Source organism: Equus asinus, chromosome 23 (assembly GCF_041296235.1).
Source record: "Equus asinus isolate D_3611 breed Donkey chromosome 23, EquAss-T2T_v2, whole genome shotgun sequence".
Taxonomy (NCBI): domain Eukaryota; kingdom Metazoa; phylum Chordata; class Mammalia; order Perissodactyla; family Equidae; genus Equus; species Equus asinus.
The window spans coordinates 67497718-67517992 of NC_091812.1; the positions used below are offsets into that span (position 1 = coordinate 67497718).

General features: G+C 38.9%; 1 long non-coding RNA gene across 10 annotated transcripts in view; it reads left to right on the plus strand.

Annotated features, from left to right (window-relative positions):
- Positions 1-20275, plus strand: part of LOC139041713 (uncharacterized) — a 50093-nt gene that overhangs the window by 11848 nt on the left and 17970 nt on the right. For 8 of the 10 annotated variants that reach the window (XR_011497443.1, XR_011497435.1, XR_011497441.1 and 5 more), the window contains 2 exons: positions 14746-16208; positions 19038-19171. This is a non-coding gene — a long non-coding RNA (uncharacterized lncRNA). Of the gene's footprint in view, positions 1-14745; positions 18652-19037; positions 19172-20275 lie in introns of all 10 variants that reach the window. The other 2 variants (XR_011497439.1, XR_011497438.1) reach the window with 2 other exon arrangements.

Here is a 20275-nt window from a genome sequence, read left to right on the forward strand (position 1 = left end):
TTGAACAGTGTAATATGCCACATCAACAAAATGCAGGGGAAAACCACATGATTATCTCAATCAATACAGAAAAAGCATTTGACAAAATCCAACACCCTTTCATGATAAAAACACTCAACAAAATAGGAATAGAAGGAAACAACCTCCACATTATAAAAGCCATATATGAAAAAACCTACAGCCAACAAAATACTCAATGGTGAAAGTCTGAAAGCTTTTCCTCTGCGGTCAGGAATGAGGCAAAGATGCCCACTTCCACCACTTCTGTTCCACGTGGTACTGGAAGATCTGGCCAGAGCAATCAGGCAGGAAAAAAATAAAAATAAAAGGCATCCCAATTGGAAAGGAACAATTAAAATTATCTGTTTGCAGATATGACCTATACGTAGAGAATCTTAAAGACTTCACAAAATAAAAGCTATTAGATCTAATAAATGAGTTCAGGGAAGTATCAGTATACAAAGTCAACACACAAAAACCAGTTGCATTTCTATACACAAACAATGAACAATCTGAGAAGGAAATTACAAAAATAATCCCGTTTACAACAGCATCAAAAAGAATAAAATACTTAGGAATTAACTTAACCAAGGAGATGAAAGACTTGTACAATGAAAACTACAGAACATTACTGAAATAAATTAAAGAAGATGTAATAAATGGAGACACATCCCATTTTCATGGATTGGAAGACTTGATATTGTTAAAATGTCAGTATTACCCAAAAGGATCTACAGACTCAACGCAATCCCTACCAAAATCTCAATGACATTTTTTGCAGAAGTATAAAAACCCCACCTAAAATTCATTTGGAATCTCAGGGGACCCCAAATAGCCAAAACAATCCTGAAAAAGAAGATTAAAACTGAAGGACTCTCACTCCCTGATTTCAAAACCTCCTACAATGAGATACCACTTAACATCCATCAGGATGGCTGCTATCAAAACAACAGAAATCAACAATGTTGCTTCAGATGTGGGGAAATTGGAGGCCTTGTGCACTGTTAGTGAGAATGTAAAATGGTTCAGCTGCTTTGGAAAACAGTATGGGAGGTCCTCAAAAAATTAAAAATAGAATTACCATATGACCGAGCAATTCCACTTCTGGGTATAGAGCCAAAGAATTGGAAGCAAGGTCTTGAAAAGATATTTGTACACCCGTGTTCATAGCAGCATTATTCACAAGAGCTAAAATGTAGAAGCAACCTAAGTGTCCATTGATGGATGAATGGATAAGCAAAATCTGGTGTATAGATACAATGGAATACTAGTCAGCCTTAAAAAATAAAGGAATTCATCAGTGTGCTGCAATGTGGATGAACCTTCGGGACACGATGCTAAATGAAATAAGTCAGTCACAAAAAGACAAATGCTGTATGATTCCACTTATGTGAGGTACTTAGAGTACTCAAAACTGTAGAGACAGAAAGTACAATGGTGGTTGCCAGGGGCTAGAGGGAGGGGAAATGGGGAGTTACTGTGTAATAGGTATAGAGTCTCAGAGTTACAAGAGTTCTGGAGACCGATGGTGGTGATGACTGCACAAGAAGGTGAATATAGTTACCACCACTGAACTGTACACTTAAAAATGGTTAAGATGGTAAGTTTTATGATAAGTATATTTCAACACAATAAAAAATTACCCCTAGACAAGACACAGCTCTGGGTCTGCCTAATAAAGCTAAATGACAAGCTCAAGAATATTTGTAGGAAATATACAGCACCCAACAAGGTAAAACACGTGATGTCTGGCATCCAGTTGAAAAAGACCAGGCATGTGGAGAAGCTGAAAAACACAGCCTTTAATGCGGAATGTATTAGTTTCCTATTGCTGTTGTAACAGGTTACCACAAACCTAGTGGCTTCAAACAACACCAATTTATTAGTTTACAGTTCTGGAGGTCAGAAACCTGCACTGGAGGCTCCAGGGAAGAAAGACTTTCCTTGTCTTTTCCAGGTTCTAGAGGCTGCTCACATTCCTTGGCTCATGACCCCACATCATTCATACCTCTTTTTTCATCATAACATCTTTCTCACTCTGACTCTGATCCTTCTGCCTCTCTCTTCTAAGGACCCCTGTGATTACATATGGCCCACTTGGATAACAGGATAATCGTCCCATCTCAAGATCCTTAATCACATCTGCAATGTCCTCTTTGCCGCGTAAGGGAACATATTCACAGGTACAATGGATTAAGACATGGACATCTTTGGTGGGGGGACATTGGTCTACCTACCACAAGGAGATAAATCAAGCAATGACACTGACCCAGAAATTAAACAGATGATAGAATTAGCAGACGAGGAAGTTGACAACAGTCATCATGACTGTCTTCCATATATTTGAGAATGTAGAGGAAATACTAGGCATATTAAGTGGAAAGTTGGAAGATATAAAAAAGATCCAAATCAAACTTCTGGGGATTAAAACTACAATGTTTAAAATAAAAAAAAAATACACTCAATGAGATTATTGAATTAGGCATTGCGAACATTGAAGACACTGCAATAGAAATTTTCCAATGTGAAACAGAGAGCAGAAAATGATTGGAAAAAAAATAAAATAGCACAGCATCAGTGTGTGGAACAATATCAAGCTGATAGGTATACATGCAGTTGGACTCCCTGAATGGGATGGACTGAAAGAATATCTAAGGAAATAATTTTTCAAATTTCATGAAAATTATAAACCTTCAGATTCAAGAATGTAAACAACCCCCAAACCCAAAAACTATGCAGAAAATTACACCAAGGCACAATGTAATCAAATACTTAAAACCAGTGAAAAAGAGAAAATCTTAAAATGTTCTCCCACACCCCAAAAGACACATTACCAAAAAAGATAGGAATGCCATCAGATTTCCCATGAGAAACAAGGCAAGCTAGGAGAGAGTAGAGCAGCATCCTTAAAGTACTGAAGAAAAATAAACCTGTCAACCAAGAATTACCCAAGTGAAATATATTTACAGAACAGACAAAATAAGGAGTTTTCATACGTAGAAAAGGTTAAGGAATCTGTGCTACAAGAAATGTTAAATGACATCTTTCAGACAGAATGAAAGGATACCAGATGGAAGCCTAGACCTACACAATGAATGAAGACTACCAGAAATGGTAGCATGGCCAGGTGTAATCTTCTTATTAATTACATCTCTTTAAGAGATAATCAGTTGTTTGTCAGCTCGTTATTGAAGGAGTAAAGAAAGTAATACCTATGTCCATTAGTCAGCGTGGGTTGCCATAACAAAATACCATAGACAGCTTAGACAATAGAAATCTATTTTCGCACAGTTCTGCAGGCTGAATGTCCAACATCAGGGTTCCAGTGTGGTCAGGTTCTGGAGAAGGCTCTCTTCCTGGCCTGCAGACATCCACCTTCTCACTGTGTCCCCGCGTGGCAGAGAGAGAGAGCTCTCTGGTGTCTCTTCTTATAAGGACACTAATCCTGTCATATCAAGGCCCTACCCTTATGACTTCGTTTAACTTTAATTACCCCGTTATAGGCCATATCTCCAAATACAGTCGTACTGGGGGTTGGGGCTTTGACATATGGATTGGCTGGGGGAGTGGGGCACAATTCTGTCCATAACACCATGTATTGTGGGGTTTATAATATGTGTAGAAGTGAACTTTCTATGTATGTATGACAACAGTAGCAAAAGCTTGGAGAGGAGAAAGGAAAGTACATTGTCGTAAGGTTCTGCTATATGAAGAACCACAGCATCACTTGAAGGTAGGCTGACCTGAGATGAAGATGTACACTGTAAGCCTAAAGCAACCACTGAAATAAACAACAAAGAATAATAGCTACTGAAACAACAAAGGAGATTAAACAATCCTATGAAACACTCATTTGATCCAAACAAAGGCAGAAAAATAGGGAAAGGGGAACAAAGGATGTATGGGACAAATAAAAAACAAATGGCAAGATGGTAGATTTAAATCAAACTATGTCAACAATCGTGTTAAATGCACGTGGTCTAGGAATCTACTTGCAGAAAGATGTCACAGAATTACTTTTCCCTTTGCCTCCTGCTGAGTAGAACTAACCCCCAATGTTCCATGTAGTGCAGCCTAAGGAGCTCTGACAGACTGGGAGACGAAGGCAAACGGGCTAGGGACCCCAGACCCTGCAAACAACACAGCAGTGAGCTCCATGGGTTTTCTTTTACTCATGTATACAAGACACGTTAGGGAAGCTGGCAACAGGGTAACAGCAAGAGGCACAGACAAAATTTAAAAAGCCTCAATGGAGGACAGCGCTCTCTCTAACCAAAGGACCAGAAAAGGAGCAGCCTAGAAAAACAGAAAACTCTTAGACAGTAACAGCTCTATTCCCACCAAATAACACATGAGAAACTGCACACTGGCCTCCAGTCCCACCAGCAAAGGCGAAGTGGGGCCTAGTCCTCCACCTTTCATCAGGCTTCAGTGAGGCTCCCCCAGTCCCCTCCGAGGGTAGCTTCAGAGAAGCCTGAGGAGGGAACCAGGACTTTCATCCCCACCAGGAGGTACTGAGGTCTGCCCCATGGTTCCACATGAGACTACATGGGAAGCCTGGGGTAATGAGGCCACCCTCACCCTCCATGCTGGGGCGGTGTCAGGGGAGGTCTAGTGGAGAATCACCACCCCTGATAATGAGTCCGCTCCTCTGCTGTGACGTTAGAGGCCATGTGGAGAGCAGTAAGGAGGCACCCCTGCCTCTGTTAGCCAGGGTAGTATCAGCAGAGGCCTAGTAGGGAGCTGGAATCCCCATGCCTGCCTGCTAGTAGCAAGGAAGCTGAGGAGGAACCTGGGCTCTCACCCCATGTGGCAGTAACAAGGCAGAGCTCCACCCTCCTCTGCCAAGGCGGTGTCAAAAGAAGCCAACTAAGCCAGAAGACATAAATAAGACCTAGTGTCTTGTAACACAACACCCAAAGAATCCAGGTTTCAATCAAATATCACATATACCAAGACCTAGGAAAATCTGAATTTGAATGAAAAAAGTCAATCCAGAGATATTAACACCAAAGTAACAGATGTTCTGATTATCTGACATTACTTTTTTTTGAGGAAGATTAGTCCTGAGCTAACATCTACTGCCAGTCCTCCTCTTTTTGCTGAGGAAGATTGGCCCTGAGCTCACATCCATGCCCGTCTTCCTCAACTTTATATGTGGGACTCCTGCCACAGCATGGCTTGCCAAGCAGTGTGTAGATCCGCACCCAGGATCCAAACCAGTGAACCCTGGGCTGCAGAGTGGAATGTGCGAACTTAACTGCTTCACCACTTGGCCGGCCCCATCTAACATTAATTTTAAGCAACCTCCATGAAAATGCTTCAGTGAGTAATTTGAACGTGCTTTAAACAAATGAAAAATAGTAATTTAAATAAAGAAATAGAAAATCTCATCAAAGACATAGAAAATCTGAAGAGCCAAATGGAAGTTTTAGAATTGAAAAATAAAATAACAAAAACAAAAACCTCAGTGGATGGGCTCAATAGCAAAATGGAGGAGATAGAAGAAAGAATCAGTGAACTTGAAGATAGAACAATGGAAATTACCAAAACTGACCAACAGAGAGAAAATAGACTGAACAACAACAACAAAAAAAACCAGAACAGAACCCAGGGCAGTGGGACTATTACAATAGATCTAACATTAATATCATTGGAGTCCCAGAAGGAGAGGAGAAAGAGGACAGGACTGGAAAAGTACAAGAAGAAATAATGGCTGAAAATTTCCTAAATTTGGCAAGAGACATAATCTCACAGACTGAAGAAGCTGAGTGAACCCCAAATATGATAAACTCAAAGAAATCCATGACAAGAGAGCATAGTCTAACTCCTGAAAACTAAAGACAAAGAAAAAAATCTTGAAAGCAGTGAGAAAGAAATGACTTTTTTTCTTTTGAGGAAGATTAGCCCTGAGCTAACATCTGCTGCCAGTCCTCCACTTTTTGCTGAGGAAGACTGGCCCTGAGCTCACATCCATGCCCATCTTCCTCTACTTTATGTGTGGGACACCTACCACAGCATGGCTTGCCAAGCAGTGCCATGTCTGCACCCAGGATCAGAACCGGCAAACCCCAGGCTGTCAAAGTGGAACGTGCGAACTAAACCACTGTGCCGCTGGGCCGACCCCAGAAATAGCATTTTACCTATAGGGGAAAAACAGTTAGAATGACAGTGTATTTCTCATTAGAGACAGTGGAGGCCAGGAGGACGTGACAAAATATTTTTCAAATGTTAAAACAGAAAACTGTCAACCCAGAATTCAATATACTTAAGTATGAAAGAGGAATCAACACATTCTCAGACAAAGAAAAACTAAGAGAATTTGTTGCCAGCAGATCTACTCTGAAAGAAGAACCAAAGGAATTTCTCTAAACAGAAAGGAAATAATAAGAAAGTCATGGAACGTTAGAATGAAGGAAGAAAAGTGAAAAGAGTAAAAAGGGAGGGGGCAAATACACTACATACTCCTTCTCTTGAGTTTTCTAAATTATGTATGATGATGAAACAACAATAACAAGAATAATAATAGTTTTCAATATAGAGAGAGGAAATATTTAAGACAATTATAAACAATAGAGGGTACAGGGACATAAAGGGAGGTAAGACTTCTACACTTCACTTTAATAAGTAAAATGTTGACACCATGAAAATAGTGATAAGTTATGTATACATAATGTAATACTTAGAGCAACCCCTAAAGGAGACATACAGAGAGATACACTGAAAGGCATTTAGATAAATCAAAATAGAAATCTAAAAATTATCAAGTAACCCATGGGAAAGCAGGGAAAATAAAACAGAAAAACAAAAAATAAAATGGCAGACTTAGGGGCCAGCCCCATGGCTGAGTGGTTAAGTTCAGACACTCCACTCACCAACCCAGGGTTTCACCAATTCAAATCTGCTCCTCAAGCCACGCTGGGGCAGCGTCCCACATGTCACAACTAGAAGGACTCACAACTAAAATACACAACTATGTACCAGGGGGCTTTGGGGAGAAAAAGGAAAAGTAAAATAAATAAGAAAAAAATAAACAAACAACAACAAAAAGAGATCAATGTAAGAAAATAGGGAGTCCAGACATGGACCTGCACTTTTGGGGTTGATTGATTTTGAACAAATATGCAAAAGTAATTTATGGAGAAAGATAATCTTTTCAAGAAGTGGTGCTTATACAGTTAGGTATCCATATGCGAGTAAAACAAATAAATTTGATCCATACCTCACAGGATGTACAAAAATTAACTCAAAATAGTTTTTAGACCTAAATGTACAACGTAGAACTGTAAGATGTCTTTGTGATCTTTGGTTAGTGAAAGATTTTTAAATTGTGTCAATGGAATGATCCATAAAAGAAAAATTGAAAAGTTGAACTTCTTCAAAATTAAGCATTTGAGCTATTAGGAACATACTGTTAAGATAATGAAAAGACAAGTTACAGTGGTAGAAAATATTTGCAAATCGTGTATGTGATAAAGGACTTGTATTCATAATATATAATAAACTCTCAAAACTCAGTAAGAAAAAAACCCCAATGTATAATTTGGACAAATAGCTTGACCAGACTTATCACCAAAGAAAATATACAAATGCCAGATAAGCACATAAAAAAGATGCTCAACATTATTAGTTGTTGGAGAAATGCAAATTAAAACCACAGTGAAGTGATAACAGGAAAGACGGTAGAGTAAAAAGCTCCAGGAATCCATTTCACCTCAGGAACAACATCTGAGCTGGCAGGAGCTGTCTGAGCAACTATTCTGAGACTCTGGCCTAATAGAACTCTTGGGGCATCCCGGGAACGCTTGCTGGTAAATTGCATTAAATCTTGGTGAATTTAAGCCATTGCATAGTGGTGGTTACCATCCCTCATGCCCCAGTACCCCAACAAGCAGCAGCCCAGTTCCTAGAGTAGCTTGCTGGAGGCAGGGTGGGGAATAAGGACCTTGTCCTCCAGAAATTGGGATCATGAGCTTTGATTGTAGATCTCTGGTTTTGATCACCAAGGGACTGACACAGAAGTTAGCCTTGTTTCAACCTCAGAGGGCTGAAGTGGTTTCCTGACTAGGTGAGAATTTAAAGAGACAATACCTATTTTTTCCACTTTTGGGAGCCACATATTTAAGGAAATCTTTGTCAGCTCATTGGTTGACTGCAAAGACAATGGAACAGAAACTTTAGTGACCACGTACAACAAGGATTACATGCTTCCCAAAAATAGTTTGGAAAAGTTACAGTTGCATGGCTTCAGCCTTCAACAAGCAAAATCCAACAATCCCTGATGAGGGGGAGAATTAGATAATTACAGAATCCCCACAGAATTATAGTTTGAGTTATTGCAACTCAAAATGTCCAGTTATAAACAAAAAATTAGAAAACAAAGCAACAGTAAAGTGTAGCCCCTCCATAGGAACAAAAGAATTTGACAGAAACCATTCTTGAGGAAGCTCAGACATTTACATTATTAGTCGAAGGCATTAAATAAACTTTCTTAAATATATTAAATGAGTCAAAGGAAATCATGGACAAAGAACTAAAGGAAATCAGGAAAACAATGTCTGTACATAATGAGAACACAAATAAAGATGAACAGTAATGAGATAGAAATTATAAAAGGAACTGAATAAAAATTCTGGGGCTGGAAAGTACAATAACTGAAATGATAGACTCTCTAGAGTGATCAACATCAGGTTTGGACAGGTAGGAAAAAGTTGAAGATAAGGACAATGGAAATAATAAAATCAGAGGAACAAAAAGAAAAAAGAATGAAGAAAAATGAACAAAGCCTGAAGGACCTATGAGATACCATCAAATGAACCATCATATGCATTATGGGAATCCCAGAAGAAGAGATTGAGAGAGGAGCAGGAAAACATATCTGAAGAAATTGTGGCCAAAAACGTAACAAATCTGATGAAAGACATGAATATACACATCTGAGAAACGCAACCAATTCCAAGCTGAATAAACTCATAGAGATCTACACCAAGACACATTATCATCAAATTGTCAAAACCCAAAGACAAAGAGAGGATCTTGAAAACACTAGGAGGAAAGTGACTCAGCATGTAGAAAGGATCTTCAATAGGATTAACAGCTGGTTTCTCTCCAGAAACTATGGAGGCCAGAAGGTAGTGGAATCACATGCTTAAAGTTCTGAAAGAAATAAACTCATCAACTAAGAATTCTGTATTTGGCAAAACTATCCTTCAAGAATGAAAGAAAAATTAAGACAATCCCAGATAAACAAAGGCTGAGAAATTTCATTATAATATATCTGCCTACAGGAAATGCTAAAGGGAATCCTTCAGGCGGAAATGAAAGGACACTAGACAGTAGCTCACAGCCATTAGGAAAATAACAAACACTAGTTAAGGCAACATCGTATGTAAACATAAAATCCAATATTATTGTACTTTTTGTTTGATTTGCAATTTCTTTTCCTATATAAATTAAATGGCAAGTACATAAAGCAATAGGTATAAATTCATGTTAAGGAGACTACAATATAGAAGGAGATAATCTGTGACGTTAGAAACCCCGAGGGGGAGAAATGGAGGTGTATAGTGGCAGTGTTTGTAAACTATTGAAACTAATTATGTGTTAGTCAAACTAGGTTGTTATAAGGTGTTAATTGTGACTCCCCCAAAAAATTAGTAATGGAAAATTGAGGTACAAAACCCAGAAAGCAAATAGTTAAATGGCAGAAGTAAATCTTTTATCAGTAACCACATTAAATGTAAAAGGATTAATCTTACCTATTAAAATACAGGCTGTGAAGATTAGATTTTTTTAAAAAACAGGATCCATCTATATTCTGTCTACAAGATAGTCATTTTATTTATTTATTTATTTGAAGATTGGCACCTGAACTAACATCTGTTGCCAATCTTCTTTCTTTTTGCCCCGTTCATCTTCTCCCCAAAGACCCCCAGTACATACATAGTTGTATATTCTAGTTGTAGGTCCTTCTGGTTGTGCTGTGTGAGATGCTGCCTGAGCATGAGTTGATGAGTGGTGACTTGTCCGCACCCAGGATCCAAACTGATGAAACCCTGGGCTACCAAAGCAGAGCGTGGGAACTTAACCACTTGGCCATGGGACCGGCCCCAAGATATTCATTTTTAGATATGAGGACAGAAATATGTTTAACGTAAAAGGAAGGAAAAAGATATCCCATACAAATAGTAACTGAAGTGACTATATGATTGTCAGGGAAAATAGACTTTAAACTAAAAAAAGTTACAAGAGACAGAAAAAGGACATTATATATTGATAAAAGATTCAATAAAACAAGGAGATGTGACAATTACAAACATTAGAAATCTACCATCATCTTATATGTTTTCTACTTGTCCCATATGTTCTTTATTCACTTCTTCTTTTTTTAATCTTCATTTGGATCAATCAAGTATTTTGTATGGTTCTATTTAATCTCCTTTGTTGTTTTAGTAGTCATTATTCTTCATTCTTTTAGTGGTTGCTTCAGGGTTATGGTGTACATGTTTAACTCAAGTCAATCTACCTTCAAGCAATGTTGTGCTACTTCATATATGAAAGAAGCTCCAAAATATATGAAATAAAAACTAACAGATTGAGAGAGAAATAGGCAGTTGTTTAATAATAGTTGGAGACTTCAATACACCACTTTTAATAATGCACAGAAAAACCAGGCAGAAGATCAGTAAGACTGTAGGACTTGTAGGACACTCTGAACCACTTAGCCCTAACAGACATACGCAGAGCACGCCGCCCAGCAACAGCAGAGCACACGTTCTTCTCGAGTGCACGTGGAACATTCTCCAGGATAGACCATATCTTAGGCCCCAGAACAAGTCTTCATAAATTTAAAAAGACTGAAATCATGCAAACTATCTTTTCTGATCACAGCAGAATAACATTAGAAATAAGTAACAGAGGTAAACTAGAAAATTCACACATGTGGAAATTCAACAGCATACTCTAACACAAACAGTGGGTCAAAGAAGAATCACAAGGAAAGTAGACAGTCCTTGAGATAAATGAAAATAACAACAATCTACAAAAACTCATGGGATGCAGTGAGAGCAGTGCCAAGATAGAGATTTATGGTTGTAAATACATATGTTAAAAAAGGAGAAAGAGGGGCTGGCCCCGTGGCCGAGTGGTTAAGTTCCCGCACTCCACTTCAGCGGCCCGGGGTTTCACCAGTTCAGATCCTGGGCACAGACATGGCACCACTCATCAAGCCACGCTGAGGCAGTGTCCCACGTGCCACAACTAGAAGGACCCACAACTAGAATATACAACTATGTACTGGGGGAATTTGGGGAGAAAAAGCAGAAAAAAAAGAAGATTGGCAACAGTTGTTAGCTCAGGTGCCGATCTTTAAAAAGAAAGAAAGAGAGAGAAAGATCTCAAATCAATAACCTAGCTGTGCACCTTGAGAAACTAGAAATAGAATAGCAAACTAAACCTAAAGCTAGCACAATGAAGTGAATAACAAATGTTAGAGCAGAGACAGATAAAATAGAAAGTAGAAAAACAATAGAGAAAATCAATAAAACCAAAAGTTGTTTCTCAAAAAGATTGACAAAATTGACAAAGACTGAAAGAAAAAAAGACAGATTAAAATTACTAAAATCAGAAATGACAGTAGGAACATTACTATCAATTTTACAGAAATAAAAAGAATTGTAAGAGAATACTATGAATGTTTGTATGCCAACAAATTGGATAACCTAGATGAAATGGACAAATTTATAAAAACACAGTGTCTGCCAAAATGAATCATAAAGAAATAGAAAATCTCAATAAACCTCCATCTAGTGAGGAGAATGCTTGAGTAATCAAAGGCTTCCCAACAAAGAAAGCCCAGGACCAGATGGCTCCAATGGGAATTCTACCACACATTTAAAGAAGACTTTAACACCAATTGTTCTAAAAGTCTTCAAGAAAGTTGAACAGAAGGGGAAACTTTAAAACTCATTCTAAGAAGCCAGAATTACCCTGATACCAAAACTAGAAAAAGAAACTACAAGAAGAGAATACTACAGACCAATTTCCCTTATGAATAGTTGCAAAAATCCTCAATAAATTACTAGCAAACTGAATTCAGCAGCATATTAAAAGGAGTGTACATCACGACCATGTGGAATTTATTCCCAAAATGGTTCCAGGGTGATTCAACATGAAAAATCAATCGATGTAATACACCATGTTAATAGAATGAAGGGGTAAAAAAAGCACATCGTCATCACAATTGATACAGAAACAGCATTAGAAAAATTCAACATACTTTTCTGATGAAAACAGCTAAGAACAAAAGGGAACTTCCTAAACACAATGAAGACCCACTTGACAAGCCCACAGCTGACATCATGCTCAATGGGGAAGGGCGGAAAGCTTTTCCTCTAAGATCAGGAACGAGACAAGTTGCCTATTTTCACCATTTCTAGTCAACATAGTACTGGAAGTCACAGTTGGAGCAGTCAGACAAGAAAAAGAAATAAAAGGCATTCGAATTGGAAAGGAGGAAGTGAAATTCTCTCTACACAGACAACATGATCTTATATATAGGAAACCCTAAAGAATTCTCCAAAATAGTGTTCGAGTTAATGAGTGAATTCAGCAAAGTTGTGGAATACAAAATCAACGCACAAAAATCATTTGCATGTCTATATACTTGCAATGAACAATCTGAGAAGGATTTTTTTTATTCCATTTAAAATAACATCAAAGAGAATAAAATACTTAGGAATAAATTTAACCTGGGAGGCAAAAGACTCATATACTAAATACTACGAAGCATTTCTGGAAGAGATTAAAAAAGCCTAAATACATGAGAAGACATGCCATGTTCATGGATTGGAAGATTTAATATTAGTAAGAGGACAATACTACCCAAAGGGATCCACAGATTCAATGCAACCTGTATCAAAATGCCAACGGCAAGTTTTACAGAAATAGAAAACTTATCCTAAAATTCAAATGGAATCTCAAGGAACCCCAAATCATCATACCAATCTTGAAAAAGAACAAAGTTGGAAGACACAGACTTCTCAATTTCAGAACTTAGTAAAAAGCTACAGTAATCAAAACAGTGTGGTACTGACATAAGCATAGACATATAGACCCATGGAATAGAATGGAGAACCCAGAAATAAAATCTCACCTAAATGGACAATTGGTTTTTGACAAGGGTCCCAAGACCATTCAAAGAAGAAAGGACAGTCTTTCCAACAAATGGTGCTAGGAAAACTGCATATCCACACGCAAAAGAATGAAGTTGGCCCTATACCTCATACCATATACAAGAATTAACTCAAAATGGGTCAAAGACCTAAACTTAAGAATTAAAACTCTGAAACTCTTAGGAGAAAACATAGGTGAAAATCTATGACTCTGAATTAGGCAATGATTTCTTAAGTATGACACCAAAAGCATAGGCAATAAAAGAAAAAATAGACGAACTGGACTTCATAAAAATTAAGAACTTTTGTACATCAAAGAACAGTGTGAGGAGAGTGTAAAGACAACTCACGGAATGGGATAAAATATTTTTAAATTGTATATCTGACAAGGGATTAATATCCAGAATATATAAGAACTCCTACCCCTCAATAACAAAAAAAACAAGCACAATTCAAAACTGTGTAAAGGATTTGAATAGACATTCTCCAAAGAAGACATACAAGTGGCCAATAAGTATGAGAAGATGCTCAACATCATTAGTCTTTATGGAAATGCAATTCAAACCCACAGTGAGATACACACATTAGAATGGCTACAATTTTTAAAATGGAAAATAGCAAGTGTTGATGAGGATGTAGACAAGCTTGAACTCTCATAAGTTGCTGATGGGAATATAAAATGCTGCAGCCACTATGAAAAATGGTTAGTTGGTTCCTCAAAAAGCTAAAAGTAGAATTACCATATGACCCAGCATTCCACTCCTATGTGTTTACCTGTAGGAATTCAAAGTGTGAACTGAAACAGATATGCCAATGTTCATAGTAGCATTATTCACCATAGCCAAAAGATGGAAATAATACATGTCCATCAACAGATGAATGGATTAATAAAAGGTGCATAGAAATACAATGGAATACTATTCAGCCATAAAAAGGAATGAAGTACTGAATGAACCTAGAAAACGTTATGCTAAGTGAAATAATCCAGACACAAAAGGATAAATGTTACATAATTCCTCTTATATGAAATGTGAATAATAGGCAAATTCATAGAGACAGAAATTAGATCAGAGGTTACTAGGGCTGGTGGGAGGGGAGAAGGGGGAGTCATTGCTTAATGGTACACTTTCTGTTTGAGGTGGTGAAAACTGTTGGAACGGGATCGTGGTGATGGCTTCACAACACTGTGAATGTAATTAAAGCTGCTCAACTGTACATGTAGAGAGAGCTAAATGGGAAATTTTGTGTGATATATATTTTGCCACAATTAAAAAAATTAATATTGTAATATACCAAGACCCTAATTGTACACTTGGGGTGAATTGTATGTGAATTATGTCTCAATAAAGCTTTTAACCAACTGCAATGAGATCCTACTACACATCTGTTAGAACTCCTGAAATTAAGAGAGCGAGTGTGTTATCCAGTGCTGATGAGGATGTGGAGGACCCAGAACTCTCTCTGCTGGTGGGAAAGTAGGCTGGAACTTTCCGTAAAAGGTCTGGTAATAGGGTTCCTGCGGGCCAGAGAGTCTGGCAGTAATCCCTTTTTTTTCTCTCTAATCTATTTTCAGCCTTAACCTGAAGTGGACCCTAACCATGGAGAAGTCCTGCGGAAGCCAATGGGATGGCACAGTCATCTCAACCCTGAGAGAAAAACGGTCCTTCCAGCCAGGGGAGGCAGGAGGATGCGACCCTCTCTGAAGAACGTGGAGGGAATCCGTGTTTATTGTTTCTCTCCTCATTTTGCCTGAGGGCAGTTCCTTTTGGCAAAATCATGGGGCATGTCGGCGGGTAACAACCAGAGAGAAACCGAGACTTTCTAACCAAAGCACCAGGAAAAGAGACCCCAGGGGGCCAGAGAGCCCGGGAGTCATCCTGGAGAGGAGAGGCCTGGAAAGCAGCTCACCATTCTGTGTACGAGCAGACACACGTGCCCAGCGCTGCATGTGCAAGGCAGAGCAGAAGCACGTTCGAAATGAATCGACACTGGAACTGCCACCAACAGAGAAAGACGGGGCTGCTGTCAGAGGATAACCAGCGCAAGTCTGCTGAAGCACAACTAAACATGCCCCAGAGAATTCTTTAGAATTTTAGCACACAGGGTCTCCCAGCATAAACAGACAGTCCTTGCTTTGCACAGCAGGACAGACCGTAAAAATGGCCGTGCCAGCTGAAACTGTGCCCTGCAGCCATAATAACCACTGGGTAAAGTTAGGATTTTCTGTGACTTTTAGAAATTTTCATCAAAACATCAAAAACTCATATTGTCGGTTATAAATGTGTGAGGAAATGAGCAAAATAGTAAAATTAATATTTATTTTGTACATTGCAATCAAAAACATTAGTAACACAAGATTAAACTGTTTTCAGTCTTCGTGAAAAACTCACCGAGTCATGTGAACGGCACCTGCCTTCGTAAGTGGTATAACTTACTTCACAACTCATCGTACTCCTTTCTAAGTTTGCATCAGCTTCCAACGTTTTCTCCTTTGTGCTTCTAATGTCATGAAATATCTCCAGGTTCCTTTAATGGGAGTTTTTTTGCCGGTGTCCCTTCCTCTGGGACATCTTCGTCCTTTTTGTCACAACCACTTTGCTCACTTGTTTGATAAATTCACTTCACTCGGTTCCTTTGACAGCACGTCTCGACTGTCTGGCTCGTGCAGTTGCTCTGTCTTTGATGACCCCATTTATGTTTGCTTTGAATTTCACTCTCATTGTTTCCAGCTTCCATTTCTTCGCTGCACTTTCATCCTTGTTGGCCAATGCCCTCTTTGGATGACCACTTTTGTAAACTGTCATGTGGGTTTATCACTGGAGACAAGGAGGCAACGCAACCACATGCTTTGCTGTCTGTGCACATGAGCTAAGAGGCGTGCAGTGCCCAGTCACCGACAGACTCTGCAAGAAGTGCTGTCATCAGTCACCGAGCACGATGCCATCTGCTGTTCACGTGTGATGGGTGGAGTGGGGCCACCCACACAGTTTCAGCGAGACAGAACTTCATGCAATTACTCACAGTTACTACACTGAGGTAACCAAAATTTGATCTGTGGTGTTGGGGAACTGTGTCGACTAAATTGGTAACTGAAAATTCAGAATCATAAAGTGTCGTTTCTACCATATGCTGCTCATTAGACCTGAATCCCTAGTTCTGGCTCACTCTCAAGAGGAGGGGAACTAGGCTCCAGCTTTTGAAGGGAGGATTGTCAGTGGATTTGTGGACGTATTTTAGAACTACCAAAGAATATTTGCCAAGAAGATTTGCACTGAATATACAGTTCTGGATTGATGGTTCTTTCCTGTTAACACTTTAAAGATAGTGATTCACTCTGTTCTGGCCACTGGATTTTTGATTCGATTTTGGCCGTTATCTGTAATTCAAATTGTTGTTCCCTGCATTGAGTGTGGTGTTTTTTCCTGGCTGCTTTCAAGGTTTTTTATCTCTGATTTTCAGCAGTTTGATTATAATATCCTGGGCATCTTGTTTGGATTTTGCAGCATTTCTTGAACCTGTAAATTTATATTGTTCACCAAATTTAGGAAATTTTCAGTAATTATTCCTCCAAAACATTTTTTCCCACTTCATTTCCCCCTCCCCTTTCTGTGACCCAATGATGACTTTTTAGGCCTTTTGATGTTGCCTCTCAGATTCCTGAAGCTCCCTTCATTTTGTTCTGTCCTTTATCTCAGCATTCCTCAGAATGGTTAATTTCTATTGATCTGTGTTCAAGTCACGGAGTCTTCTGTTATTTCCATTGTGCTATGAAGCCCATCCCTTACCTTTTTTTAAATTTCAGAAATTATATTTTTCAGTTCTAACATTCCCACTTGGAATCTTTATAGCTTCTATGTCTCTGCCAAGAACTTCTATCTTTCTATTCATCTTATGAGCATGGTTATAATAGCTGCTTTCAAATTTTGTCTGATGATCCAACAACTGGGCCATTTTTGGCTTGACACATATTGATTGCCTTTTCCCATATGAATAGGTCATATTTCCCTGAGTCCTCGGGTGTCCAATAATTTTGTATTGTATCCTGGACATTTTGAATGTTATGTTGTCAGACTCTGCAACCTGTTGAAATCCTGTGGAGAGCACTGATTTTAAGCAGGCAGTCACTCCCCTTAGGCTCAGACTGCAACTCTCTCTCCTGCCGTGGGTGGTGGTTCCAACACAGCTCAGGTTTCAAAGCTTTTGTTCACCTCTGTGGGACTGTCCATGCGTGTGCGGCTTCAGCTGAGCCCACGACTTGAGCCAGTTCATGTGCAGAGGCAGGTCCCCTCTCCAGCACTTTCTCTAAGGTTCCCCAACACACACTGCTTGGCTTACAGGAACTTCTCAGAGTTTTTGTTGCCAATCCTGCCTTTCTATAGGACCAGGACTGGAGTCTCCCTTGAGCAGAGCTTAGAAAGAAAAAGCAGCAAGATGTATCTATACAGCAGGCCCCCTTATCCACGGGGCATACATTCCAGGACCCCCAGTGGTTGCCTGAAACTACCGATAATAGGGAACCCTATATACACTGTCTTTTTTCCTAACTAATGGGCTAACGGGTAGGTAGCACATAGAGTGTGGATCTGCTGGACAAAGGGGTGTTTCACGTCCCGGGCAGGACAGAGCCAGACAGCGAGAGATGACATCACACTACTCAGAATAGTGTGCAATTTAAAACTTATGAATTGTTTATTTCTGGAATTTGCTATTTAATATTTTTGGAGCACAGTTGATCATGGGTAACTGAAACTGTGGAAAGTGAAACTAAGGATAAGGAGGGACTGCTATATACATCTTCATATCTATACCTATGTCTGCATCTGTATCTGTATCATCTTTATCAAATGTCATGTCTCTCTCTCTCTCTATTTTGAGAGAGAACACACAGGGATTTCCCCCTGCAATCTCTTTGGCTCATAGGGACCCTTTTTCCTGGTCCTCTGGGCAGAAGGAGAGGGCTTTTCTTGGAGTTTCTGGTGCGCATGCCAGCTGGGGAGTTCTCTGACTGGGGCCCCTTTCATGTCAAAGCTGGAAGAGTTAAGAGAATAACCTGAGAACCTCACTCTTGCACAGGTCACTTCTGTAAATTTTGACCCCGCCGCCCAATTTGCCTACCGTTATTTACTTTCCAGAGTCTGCAGGGAGTTGATATATAATTTTGTTCAAAAATTTCAGCTGTAATGAGTGGGAGAAATAGGCTGTAGTGTGTTTGCTCTATCTTGGCGAGCATGAGAGGTCCTAAAACTTTTAAAATCTTATAAAATTTGTTTGAGTTTATTTTATTTTGGGGGGAAATCAAATGTTTTCCCAAGCGGCTTCAGCATTCTTTTTTCTCTCCTTCTCCAACAACAGGGATGGTTAGAACAATTTGTGTGGCAGGTGAAGAATCCGCGATGTTATGGTCTTTTATAACTAAATGGGAAACTGCCAACTTTACGTTCACTTCACTTGCTCCCTGGCTCAACAGAACTGAACTTGGGTATTTCTTAGAGAAGTTTTTTACATGTCTTTGATTTCTCAAAGTATCATAGTACTGCATGTTTTAATCCCAAATTGGCTTCTTCTGCTATATATTTAAATTTCATATAATATATATGAAGGTTAACTTGTCACTACCCTCTTTATTCAAAATACTATTTATATGAGGCAAATTTTACTAAGAAAAGGTATTTTGGAGGAGTTTTTGTAATCAGCTTAAAACATGTCTATTTTCTTTGGTTTAAATGTAGAGTAAAAAGATTTAGCTTATTTCAATTAAGGAATCCTTTTAAGCAAAAAGATTGTTGTAAAATCAAGCCAAACAAGTATGCAGGTTTTAATAAGAAACGGTTGATTTTAAAACCTACATCTTCTATCTTGCTGCAGTTTAAAGACAGACAGAATGATGCAGCCTGTCAGTAATCCAACACAGGAAAGCGGGTCTGCAGCCTTCGCGGGGTAGGTGCGGGCAACCTGACGTCAGTGATCCAGCAGAGAAAGCGAGTCTGCGGCCGTCGGGGGTGAGTGCAGAACGTTCTGATGGCCCTTTTGTAGCCCGAAGGAAGGCAGAAGCAGTTAACCTGTTGCTAAGCAGCAATGCTTCAGGGACCAGAACCCTTGGAAACCAAAGAGCCGGTAGGGGTATGGATTGTCCAAATTCACAAAGAGAGAGAGAGGCGGCAGTGTGCACATGAATGGAGATCCGGGAAACCACCTTTGAGAACTAAGCAAAGGCAATTCAAATGAGCATTTGAGAAATAAACCAAAGACCCAGTTCTCAATTTCTTCCATGCACTTAACACACACCGAGCTCTATGGAGATCTGCAAGTGTAGGGGCCAGAAGATTAACCCCCAAGTAGCTTCACCAAATATGACAATAACAATAATAATAAAGTGAATTTTTATTAACACACTTAAGGCATTTTGCCAAAAATGCTACCTTTCATAAGTAGTAAGAGAAAATCAATGCTAAAATTTTGCTAAGAGATTGTTAAGTTTCAAATTGGAAGGTCAAAGAATTCAGCAAAATCAAATGGGAAGGTTAGCATTGTTATAGACTTGAGAATTGGATTTTCCCTTAAATTTTGTTGCTAATACTATAGAGAGAAAGTATTTAAAGAAAAATATGAACATTTCTATTTTACCTCAGTTATGAAGAGGTTAAAATTTCTATCTCCTTTATAAAATCTCAAATATGTAAATATAGGTTCTTTTCAAGCAGAACCACCACGTGTTCCTTTCCAAAATATGTAAGGAACTCATAGAACTCAACAGCAAACAATATAAATAAATAACCAATTAAAGAAAAGGCAAAGGACGTGAATAGACATTTTTCCAAAGAAGACATACAAATGGTCAACAGGCACATGAAAAGGTGCTCAAGATCATGTATTTTAGATATTAACCCCTTATTGGATATGTGGTTTGCAAATATTTTCTCCTGTTCCACAGACTGCCTTTTCATTTTGTTGATGGTTTCCTTTGCTGTGTAGAAGCTTTTTAGTTTGATGTAGTCCCACTTATTTATTTTTGCTTTTGTTGACTATGCTTTTGGTGTCAAGTCCAAAAACTCATTACCAAGAACAATGTCAAGGAGTTTATCCTTTATAAATAAAGGAGTTTC